Raw genomic sequence first — 12,995 nt, 5'->3', positions numbered from 1 at the left:
GAAAAATTTACGGGTAAACACTTCTAATCACATATTGTTGGACCACTCCAATGCCGTTTCTTCTCTGATCTGATCTGGGCAGGCTGCCCGTGTTAAGTAGCTACTATATATGTTGGCATAGTCTAGCTTGGTTAGTGCTTGGGTCAGTTTGGCTTCGGTGGCTGCTAGCAAGTCTGTATCATTGCAATGTAACTTTCTCAGTTTTGTTCTGGTCTGGTATGGACTTCTTTTTCATGATTTGCCATCAATTTTGTAGCTATTGATTATGATATCTTCTCTTTGCAGAACTGTCATTTTGAGGCGTGGCCTATACAGACGTGGGCATGATCTGGGTGTTTTGAGAATTTCCTCCAGCGTTGATGTACGTGCAAAAAAGCTTGTGTGGTTGATAACCTGATTCTTGTGTATGTGATATGCTAGCTGTGTATCGATCCAAGAAGTAGTTTCTGCCGAGCTGTGAAACGACTACCAGATCATGGCTCTTCCTAATCACCGAAATACTGGACAGGCTGAGCACCTCATTTGAACTAGTAACTGGATTTTCAGGAAACTAATCACCGAAAATTTAGAAAAAGCTAATAGCTGCATGAAACGTATGAATTATGGTGGGAAAAATCATGGTTCTTAAAATGAAGGAGAGCAAGGAAAACTAGTTCCTATCCATGCACACGGTTGGAAAAAAAAATCCCTTTTATCTTACCGTCCTATGTGTGGCATAAATTACTCTGGATTTAATGATCCGCCAAATAAACCCATGCCCAGCGACCGGAAAATCAGGCATCCGCCTGGTTACCCGCGATTCCTAGGAACGAGATTAATGCGCCCCCCATAATTAGCTAGGAGGTTCCTTATTTGCCGTGACCTTTATCCATGTCACTAATCCATGGCAGCAGACGATCTTGACGGTCCACCAAGTAAAAGCATATCTTTGATGGAGACGGATGGATGGATTGGAACGAAAACTAGCGATAAAAAATTGCGGGAGGCGAAAAGAATCATCCCATTAGAAGGAAAATGTGGCGCCAGAGTTCCGAAATTTGAACAAGGCCCTCTAACCTTGGCCTCCTCTAGTAGTAGTAGTCTATAAATACAAGATGGGGTGGATCCAACGCGTGCGTCGCGTGTGACTTAGACTTTGACTCTTGCTCGGAGAGAAGAGGAGAGGAGATGGTACTCTGCCATGGCCGTCCTAGCCGTGACTTGAGAGCTCTTTCCTCTCATGGTCGATTTGTTTCTTCTCGCCTGACAAATCGACGTTCTGGTGGTCCGTCGGGAGGCCGGCAGTTGTGGTCGTCGTCGGATGGATCTTCTTAGGCTGGGAATGGCGGTATGCAAGCCTTGTATTTTCACAATCTAAATAGTTCTTTGGTTTCGATCTGTTCAAGGATCAATCTGTCAAGTTTACTTGTAGTCGCGATGCAGACTTTGACGTTTAATTTGTTTTCCCCGCACAGGAAGGGCTGGAGCGGGAGAGAAAGAAGAATCGATGGATGGATGAATATGCCGGCACAGGAAGGGATGGAGGAGGGCCGTATGACGCGGCGGCGGTCAAGAGGTTTAGGCGAGTTCGATTCGAGGGGTGCGCCGATATGCGCTCGTTCCTGGGCTCGGATGGCGCGATCGCACCGCCGAGGAGACGGATTATGTCCGAGGAGATCGGCAGGTTGGGCGTCGTCTTCTCTTTGAAAAAGTACAGTTTCGTTTGGAACGAGTAAACGACGCATCTGTCCTAATCGTTGGGTACCTAGCTCGTGGATCTCAGCAGCAGCACAATTACACAAGTTAATTAGAAGATTGTCTTTGCGCACAATTACACGAGTGGGGAAAACGAAATTCAGTTTGTTCAGTTTCAGCTGCTGGCCGGGTCTCCTCAATCCTAACAAAGTGGAGTCCGCTTAAAAAAAAAAAAAGTGGAGCAGTAACTCTGATCCACCGTGATGTTGTTGTCTCCACGGAGCGGATCAATTAGCTAGCCTGGTCCGCGAAAAAAAAACACAAACAAACGGCGGCATCATTTGTGGCGTCGACATTTCGCAGCTGTGGAACATCCTGCCGGGCCGGCGGATGACAGGCTCAATATTGCCTGCCTGCCTGCCTGCCTGCCATTGTTAACTCCAGATTGCCGGCCCATCCAGATCGGAAGCTGAACTTTCGTACTATACTAATGCTGCCGTTCAACCGTCACATGCCCTAATGTCCAGCAAGTAATTTACGGGATGTGAACTTTCGCAAAAAAAAAAAAAAATTACAGGATGTGAAAAGTTACCAATAATCTAAAATGTATAATAAGATAGAGGAAATTCATTTGTTTTAATTCAAAGCTGGGACTCGTTTGGCGCCATCTCGTCCCCTCAGAGGCTCACACGATGACAAGGCCAATGTTCCAAACATCCATGACACATCAGGCTACTAAAGATTTGCTACTACGTACTAAGTACCCTCACACTACACAGCACGAGTTCCTCGGCAAGCTATCTAGTACTATCATAAAACACTCGCCAGTTTTCTAGAAATAAGACATCAGCATATGCCCTCCTTGATCTGTTAATCTATAGTTGGATGTGTATGTGCTTATCCGAATATCTTCATAAAGTTAATACAAAAATACATCTTTTTAGAAATATAGGCTACTTCCAAAGTTTAGAGATCTTGTTGTTACTGGACGAAGTAGTTGAAAACAATTCTGCAACTCTTGTCTTGTAGCTTTGATAGCAAGAAATTTGGGTTAGTGTTATGCTTCTCACCAGTTAAATTGGCCAAAATAGCCACAGTAGAAAACTCCATGTTGTTCTTTTTTGTGTTTTTTTACTAAGCCAGAGAACTGAAGCTTGACCTACTATGGAGTCATTCACCTTGAGACCACTGGCAGAAGTGTAGAAAGCTCCATCCATACTTGTTTTTACCTGAATGCACATTGCAATTTGGAGTTCCTATGATGTGGGTGGTACTTATGCAGGATTCGTGAGGAATATTTAAGGGCACTATCTTTCACTACCTTTAAAAAGGGGGGTATTTAGATTTTCAACTCTTTAGTATCCATTATTGTCTAATGTATATATTGTTATTATGCAAGAAAATAAATGACAGTGGTAACATTTGCACTCCGTTAAGAAATTGTTTGTATTGACAGAAACTAAAGTGTTACCCCAAATTCGCAGGTGCAGAATGATAGTTATATAGGTAGAAGCATGAGATATCCGCTACTGGATCTCTTTAATGTTAAGCCCAATGGTTTGAAGAAATTCGACAACTTCTTGAGATAGATGAGTGGTGGACTTACACAGGTAGCTGATTCAGATATCAAGTCTAGTCCTGATGCTTTCTGGAGTAGTACTGAAACTGTCAATGTTGCTGATGGATCTAGTATACCTATGAACGAGCATATACAAGCATATGTAGGCAGCCCCTAGTTTTCCCAAGTCCAGCTCTTCAGCATTATTGATGTTTCTCCAAGCTGGGCCTACACTGACTCAAAAATTTAAGGTTTTCACAGTTCTTGATTTCCATTCTGCAGTTTTTTTCGTAGTATTCATTATATACATCTAGCTATATCAACAAATGAAGTCATTAGTTTTTGTCTTTTATGGATTGCTCAGACACTTTTAACTAGGCTATGGTATTTTTAATTCACGTATTATCTGTTCAACAATTCCTTTTGGCTTTGTTTCCATTGGCGTGCAAACAGGAAGTTGCATGAAGTAACCTGCTAGCCTTGCTGGTGCCATTTGGCATCAACAAATGGATTGCCAGATTTTGCATGTGTGCTTGACCTAGAGTCCTCGTGTAGGCACCGGTGAATCCCATATGTGTGTCATTAGTCTATTATTGGTTCTCCTGAAATCTCAGATAGTCAACGAAATATTATTTACCATAATACAGCTTGTTAATCACACGTGCTCCCAGCACGACATTCACACTAAAGAGCTCAAATAGAATTTTTCTATTCTCAGGAACGTATGGTTTAAGAGTGCTATCAGAGGCTTATTGGAGGAGCGAAATATGATAAGCCATGTATCATTGCAGCAAGTTGCACTCCCATTCAAAGTAAACAAACCAAGCAGGAATTACAGAAAACTAAAGAAAATTAGACAATACAACTATTGGTTGGAAGTTGAAGTTCTCTGAGAACCAAGAAAATAATCATGTTTTTCCTTCTGTCAGATAATAACTACAATAGACCACAAAAATAACGTAGAATTGAGCTTGACCTTTAGTATATATATCAGATCCATGCTCACAGAACCAATATGTATCGAATAAGGTTGAGAAAGTTATTACCTGGTTCGCAATATTTTTGTCGAGAGAGGATGATGGTGTCCACATATGCAGCACTATGTCGTAGCTGTATATGTCACTCTTCTCCATCAACTCCTGGGTTACCACATATTCAGGATCCATGTACCCTGCAGTTGATCCATTGTATGAGTGAGGTGAACTACAATGGTCCATAATTTATTTAACATTTAGGTAACATTTCACATAGGTTTAATTAGCTGATTAATATAGTGAAAATTCACCTGCAGTTCCTCATATATCTGTGTTCATGGCTTCAAACTTATCACCAGTTCCTGAAGCATGTGCAAGGCCAAAATCAACAACCTACATACAAGTCGAGGACATTTGTCAGCATGTTTCACAAACTGAATACCACTAGTTGCTAGACTTTATCAGTATATCTCAAGAATGAACCTTGCTAACAAAATTTTCATCCAAAGGAACTGTGCTCGAATTGGTGTCTTGATGGCAAAGTGGAGGGTTGTGAAAGACATGGAGAGGTACTCCTTCAAGAACAAGGACAAACCAACATTGCCCATCCTGCACCAAAATGTATACATGAGGAAGTTATCTACAGAAGCGGTGAAATGTCAACCACACAGATTAATGTCAAACAGGATTTAAATCTAGGATTTCGCTCATGTCAAACAACACACTGTAAGGCTAGCAAGCATTATCAATGGTGTTAAACCCATCCAAACAACACTAGGAAATCACTCCCCAGGCCCCATGGTAACATGGTGGTACCTATAGTAGTACCAAAGGCCCAATGTGTCATTTGCATGAGCTAAATAGACTAGGACATGTCTCACTAGTCAACTGGTTTATTCCCAAACAAAAAAAAACTGGTTGAATTGTTATCTCTCAATAGTAAATACCCAGGGACTATTACCAAAAGCTCGGGGTGGAATGTGAGAAAACATACTTATGGAAATGTCAGGCAAAATAGCGCAAAAACAGGTCAACAATGCCAAGTTATTGATAGCAGGACCACATGCATAAGCAATCTCATACATGTTCAAGTGCCTATCCCTATCAACATGTATTAGCAATTTTCCCATGCCAACAACCATGGTTAATCCCGGTTCTTAAATGCTAGTGCTAAGTTGCACACCTTGAAAATAAACCAAGTCACAGTAATAATTGCACTAGTATCCAAATTATACATCTAGATTGGGACCATCTCTCTTAGAAGTGGGAAAAATGCTATCATGACTCCCAAAGAGAACTCGGGAGAAAACACTCAGATAACTTGTTTCTCTCCACATTTAGAAAAATAAACAATACTTTGAAGTTGTTTCTCCCCGCAACCCAGAAAACACTAACACAACTTGTTTCTCTCCAACAAGGCTTAGAAACATACAGTTCATTCTTTGCTCAAACTTAAGGGGCACAAAGAAAATAGAAACAATCAATACTTTTCCAGTTGCTTAGTTTATTTGGGCCCAACGAACAAAGTTCGGAGTGAATCAAAGCATGAGAAATATCAACAAAATCTTCCTGGTGCAACGATGACAACCGCACCTTTATCACTATATACCAGGAGTGAATCAGTTGCTTAGTTTCATTTTTTTATAGGCAGTATGTGTGTCAATCTAATTTAGAACACCCTGCTCTGCACTTATATCAGAACAGAACACAAAACTGTTTCACGATCTTCTGATGCCAAATTCTGGCCTTAGAAAGCATGGTCGGATACTGCAAGTAAATTGCCAAGCACAGATCGGAACATATTTTCAGAAAGAGCACTACTAGTATGATCAACACGGATCAAAGTGCTCTACCGATACAATCGTGCACATCAACGAAACACCACATGTTAGCAGACATTTCATTAGTGCATCCATCTGGCAGCGACCAAATAGGTAAAGATACGGGAAGTTTGCAAAGGCAATAGAAATTACCTGAAATCTTTGTTTCCACTAGCACAAGTGGCCGAGTAAGGTGCAACATTGCCCATGTGCAGTTGGGTAGACCCCAAGTCGAATGAGCCAGGCAATAATTACTAGTCAACAGGGAATGGAGGTCATTGCCATGACAAGGATATGCTGGCACCACACGAAAGATACAGGTCAATATTAATGATGGCTTTAGTTTCCGTAACACTTCCAGGTCAATATTAACTATAAAGGAAGCAACGGAAATGAAGAGACACCATCACCGCGATCCAATCAAGGTGAACATTTTCTCATGATGAAGGCAATAGAGTCAAATTCTTGAAAACTTCTAGGGATAAACTAGTGATGCAACTGAGGTTGCTGAAGAAATGCAAAAATGTCACAAAATGGCTATTACCTGTACATGGGTGAGCTCCATTAATGACGTGTAACCTTCTCTCTTGAACTCCACATCGGGTAGAATTGACAAATGTCACTTGTCAGGCGTTAGCAAATAACCCATGGCACCAAATTGTATCTGGTATAACCAGTAATATCATAAGCCTTGTGGAGGATAACCATTGGCTGTCGATGAACATGGCTGGTAAGACGACTCGTATACATCCTGCGAATATTGATGCAGTTGCTAAATATTTTCATAAAAGGAATTTCAGGATGCACATAATATTTAAGAGAAAGGAGAAGGCAAAGGAGACTACTTGAAAGAAAGGAGAGGTCTAACAAAAGCAGTGGAGCATATTAACTTACATAATAAACTTTCTGGACGAAATAGTACTCCCTCCCCGAATATAAGCCTTTTTCGAATTTCCGACAAACTCCAAACAACAGCGATTGGACATGTCTGCCCCTGCGGAAACAGTGATCAAGTTACAAACGGGAAACGAAAATTGAATCATGGAAACTAAGGCATCGAGCATATCGTCGCTGCCCAACCTCGACGGCCCACCAGCGCCCCACCAGCGCCCCACCACCGCCCCACCACGCCGGATCCATTAGGTCGCTGCTGCGCCACCAGCTCCACCCCAGGCCGTCGCTGCGCCCATAATCGCCTCCTCAGGCCAGATCCATCTCCCCTCGATCCCCAGGTCACTAGTATCCCCAGATCAGCAGGAAGCCAGGTCAATCTTTGACTCTGGCCCGGCTCTTGCAGCCAGTCAAGCAGACACACGCTCCGGCAAGCACACACAACTCGGTCTAGTTGAGGTGCTGCTCCAGATCCTGCCACCAACAAGATGAGTTGTTGCTCCGAAGCCTCCACCAGGTTCGTTTCCGGCTCTGGCCCAACAACACTCAACATCATTGAAAAATCAAGATTAGTGACCTGTCATCTGCACCATGACCGCATTTATATTGGATCTCAATTGCACTCCACCTTTGTTGGATCTCAATTCCACTCCACCACTCGATTGCACCCCACCTGCAGAAGGTGATGCTCCCGCTCAGAATGCAGGTACAAACCATTGGTTATCACCCTTATTCTTGCATTTCTGTCAAAATCACAAAAACTGTTTAAGCAAAATCACTGGAAGTAGTAGTAGTAAAATTTGACAGTTGAAAGTGCTCATGTGTATATTCAGTTAACTGTCCAAAGTCAGGTTTCAGTTAACTCTCTGATATGACATTAGTTGTCAAATATTAAAGACATATAAAGTCAGGATTACAATATTGATTCAAAGATTGTGTAGCAGCAATCAGTGTGTATCCTGATTCAGGGCATAATCCAGGGACAAATAGTCTAATACAGAAAATGCAATGTGGTGACAAATTGAATACGTAAATGTGGTGATTGTTCCAAAGGAATAAATCAACCTTACTATGTGGCATATATAATTACTCCATAATTAACAATCGAGCTTACCATCTGGCATGCAGAAAAGTATCCATAGTTGATTAATTGTTTGTTTTGATCAATAGTTAATCAACAAAATCTAATATATACTCCTAGACTGACAGAAAGCTTTTAGTAAAAGCAAAAGCATAACCAGTTATCAAGTCTAGGAGTATATGACAGGCTTTCAGTACAAAAAGAAGATACTAAATCCTAGCACAATTTATCATACTGGAATTTATCAGCGGTAGTGATAGGAAGCACGGATATACTCCTAGCAGTTTTTGGATTTTTATCATAGGAAGCAGTCGAAGAAAATCTACAATTAAGTACTCCTTGCACAATTTATCACCAACGCAGAATTATGGCTGCCTATTCTGTATTTATGAAATACTCCTAGCACAACTTGTCAAAAAGGAACTAGAGAAATTTATAACCATTTGACAATGAGAATGAAGTAATGAGAGCTCAAGTCTCATGCCTAACACTGCCTCATTTATATCCTGCTGGAGCTAAGGAATCTTGATCATGAGGCTTACAAAACATGAAGTCCTACAATGAAACAGGAGTTAAGTAATCAAGATTGCATATATCTTGTTTCACGTACCGAGCTTTCTTCTCTGTAATTTTGCAAGCTAATGAGCAAGCACTACTTGCATGATGGCCACTGATCCCGTGATGACACCAACCTCTATCATGCATCCTGATTTGTTCTGTGATGACACTGGAATTAGGACAAAAAAATTACATTCTAGTAATAGAAAATAATGCATTAGCTCCTCTATTTGAGTAGGAATACGGAGCTCATTTTCACTTAATTGAGAATATATACACACGACATTCGAACATTAAGCTAGCCAAATTCCTAGGTAAAAAGAATATGAACTATAGAATAAAGCTAGAGTTGAACATGAAATTTCACATAATTCATCAATCGTGATGCTCAGAACGATCATTGATACATGTGCAGAGTCGTGCAATTACTAAAATATGATCAAGAATTAAGTAGTTGATCCAGCATGGTAAATATAAGTATTTTCATGATCGCAATTTCTAGAAAATGACCCAAGGCATGATTTTTTTTTTAAAAAATAGTACTAGGTTCAGGTTTGTCAAATAAGACTGGTTGGTCAATTAAGGGTTACATTTACGCAAAAAGAGAAACATCAACAACACTGAATCCTTAGAATTGTCTTGCTTCTAAAATGTTCGAGCTACAAAACATACATCCCTGTGATCAGCAAAAGGTCCCTATACGTGACCTCATTGCTGGCATACAGAGATGAACAAGTTGGCCATTCTACTAGGTACACCAGCATCAAATAAATAAACCGTATGAAGCCAAATATTCGGAACATGGCTACAAATTAAGTGCCCAGCGCCGCCAATCGGCAGCGGCCTAATAACGCTAGCTTGGGGCAGCGGCAGCGCCGACGCCACCGGCATATATAGCAACACACGGGTGCTGCGCCGCGACGGCTCTCCTCGGCCATTTGGATATCCACCCCGTCCGCGAATGCACGGACCGGGTGAGCATGCATACAGTTGGCCGCGAAGCGAAATGATACGAGGTGGAAATGAAAATGCTGGGGCAATAGATGCGGACACAGAGAGGCTGGCTACTTTGCAGCTGGAGCGATTACGGGGAAAGGAAATTACAGCCGAACAGGGGGGCAAAGAAAGGACCTTTAATTTGGTGGGTGGAAGAGCTCCTCCTGGTCGAGGTCGGAGTGGTCGTCGGCCATCTCCGGACGCCGGTGTAACACCTGGCATACTTCCTGGGCCGTGCTCGAGTGAGGGGCTTATGTATGTGGGCTGGGCTAAACCAATTAAGCATGAAGAGGGGAGGATACATATACAGAGGAGGTCAGCACAAGAGGGCATGGAACCAGTCTGGATATTGGGGAACAGAACCAACTCTGCTCGCTCCTCTCTCTCTGCTTTTCTCTCTGTGTTCCTCAGTTCAGGCAATCGATCAAGCCTCACGACGGCAATCATACCGTCAAGGGGGCAAGTGTGACAATTGGCATCAGATTTCAGTCTCGATCCGCGGGGCTAGGGTTCGTGCGATTCCCAATTCGCGAGGTCCTAGAGCTGTCAATTTCAATTCCAATCACCCGTAGCAGCAGAATTGGGTGCTAGATCTCGATCTACTTCCGATTTTGCAACTGTGGGAGTTGATTTGCTCGGATTCAGGGAGGAATTCGCCACAGGGCCCTCCAAGCCATTACCGCAGCCGCAGTTGGTGGAGTCGATGGTTGAGGCAGTAGCAACCATGGAGGAGCGACTGGCGTCAATCACAGCGAACCTCAACGATTCGCGCAGGTTGCTTGCTTCCTGTGCGTGGCGATTGGGTGCCAAGGAGATGGGAGGGAAGGCGGCTAGCACGTCATCGTTTGCTAGCTCGACCTTGCCGTTGTTCGTGGGGACTCGCGCACCAGAGCAGGCAACGACCAAGTCTTCCCCATCCTCGACCCTCTCTGCATATCGAGTAGTGGCAGATGGTGCTATCTATGCGGATGCAGCCCTCACTACCACCACACCCACAAGGTGTTCGACAGTTGGCTCCGCTGTGAACGGCAGTGGTAACCATGCCGTGGTCGCGTTCCCAACTAGTGGCACGAAGTATCTTGCTGCTACGGCCTGGACAGATAATGGGAACAACAAGCTGCAAGGTGAAAGCGGGATTGGCATGAGCACGCGTGCAGGGTCTTCGACACATATCCTCGCCAACCCATTGGAAGGTTCTACTGCAGGTGCTCGCGCTGTCCACACTGACCTGCTGCGCAACACCTCATTCCCTCGTTTTGATGGCACAAACCCAAGCCTCTGGCGAGTTCAGTGTCTTGAGTACTTCAACCTCTTCAATATAAATAGGTGCCTGTGGGTTATCGCTGCCAGAATGCATATGGATGGTAAAGCCAAGGAGTGGTTTGAGGCATACAAGTTGTGCCAAGTGGTTAGTGATTGGCCTGAGTTCATAGATGATGTGGAAGCACACTTTGGTGTTGGGGATCTGCCACCATCGACACTAATTTTTGGTGTTGATCATCTGAATGTTACTGTTGATTCTAGTCGGGGCATCTCTCCAAATGTGATGGACAAAGCTGCAGAACCCACGGAACTAACGACTGTAACTCACTTGGCAGAGCCAGTTTCCCCAAGTGATGAAATGGTCCTAACCAATGTTGGAGGTGTATCTATGTTCCTTGAGTCTTGGGTGGAACCTGCAGAGACAGTATCCTCAAAAACAACCATGATAGAGCTTACTGAGGAGACGTCCATTTTTGTTGGAGACTCGTCACTTTTTCTGGAGTTGGATACCGATTCATCCAACAAGGTGTTTAAGGGTGACGTGCTCACTATTGTTGGATGTGTCTCCCTATTCCTGGAGCTGGATACGGATGTAGACCATATATATTATGATGCTGAGGTGCTCACTCAGGTTAGCGCCTTGTCACAGTTCCTAGAGCAGATTATGGATTCTCACCATGAGATAGACAAGAGCATGTGTTTGGATCATGGAGTAGGTGGAGTTCGAGTGGTACCCCTTGCAGTACCATCGACAGAGGGCAAACTGCAGAGGGAGATGCAAACTGGCACTAATAGGGCTACACTTTTCTTGCCATGGGATCCTGGTGTGTGGATTATTGTTGCAAAAATACCAGAGCTTAGTACAATATGGACAAGTGCAACGAGAGGACTTAATCAGCAGCAGGTAATATTGCCTGAAGATACATTTAGCATGAAACTTAAGAAGAAGCTATCTCTTCAGGTCACACAATTGACTACACAGCAGTGGGATCCTGGAATTTTTATGCTTACAATTGAGAAATTACATGAAGGATGGGGGCTACTTTATAGAGTGTATATCACAGTTGTGCCTATGCTGCGCCACTCACCATTACTTATTCTAGCTGATGTCGCACTCAGCGGAATAATGGTTAATCTTATTCCCCAAGCATTCAATGTCAAGCTATTGAGATCTGAGTTTGCTGAACAATGTTGTGAGCTTACAGCAATTGATCAATCCCTACGTTTTGAAGATTTGAATTGTTGGAGTGGTTGGTTCTCTGTTTTCCAGTGCGACATGTGGGCACACTTATACAGATTGTTATTTGCACCTGACCAGCGTACTTGTTTAAGTTCAGTCCGTATATATATGGCGCATGCTGGAAGTTCTGGTGTGCTTACTTGTGGTAAAGAACCAATGGAAGCCCTCTATCTTATGCAAACTTGGTGTTTGTGTATAATGGAGTGCATTCAACAACAAATGCTTGACACGGACAGCTGCAACCTCTGTCCAACAACTTTATATGCAGAAAAACTATTTTGGTTGGCTCTTTGGGATATAATGCCTTTTACGGAATGCTCTGTGGAGGTAAATTCTGGTTATGTATCCATTATCCTGGAATGCTTTACTTGCTCGGTTGGGCTTCTGGATTCATGCATCAGTTTGCTCTCAGCGTTCTATTGTCTCTGTGGGATTTACCGCACTCAAGTGCATACTTTTGGCAAGGTATCACTCTATTTTCCATCACGGCACCCTTGGAGCAGGATAATTAAGGTTGTTATTGTGAGCATTTGGGATGTTCTGGAGTTACTGAGTGCTGCCGAAGGTTGCATGGAGGTGCTAGCATCGGCATGGATGAGGTGTCAGCATAATCTAGGCCACCTGGAGTTAGTAGTTCACATGAATCAACAAGATGGTCCAAGATGCGACTTCCATCTGCAATCTAGGTTGATACTGTTCAATGTTTATCAGCTATCAGAGATGCCAGTGCTGGTTGGTATACCATGGGATCCTGGAGGTGTTCATGGAAGCAAACTTCGAGCCATTGCTTGGGGACAAGCAATGTTTTGCCGGGGCGGTAGTGTAACACCTGGCATACTTCCTGGGCCGTGCTCGAGTGAGGGGCTTATGTATGTGGGCTGGGCTAAACCAATTAAGCATGAAGAGGGGAGGATACATATACAGAGGAGGTCAGCACAAG

This window comes from Lolium perenne, chromosome 3 (genome assembly GCF_019359855.2).
Source record: "Lolium perenne isolate Kyuss_39 chromosome 3, Kyuss_2.0, whole genome shotgun sequence".
In the NCBI taxonomy this organism is placed as follows: Eukaryota; Viridiplantae; Streptophyta; class Magnoliopsida; order Poales; family Poaceae; genus Lolium; species Lolium perenne.
The sequence above is the reverse complement of the archived record's forward strand: the minus strand, read 5'-3'. Positions refer to the sequence as shown.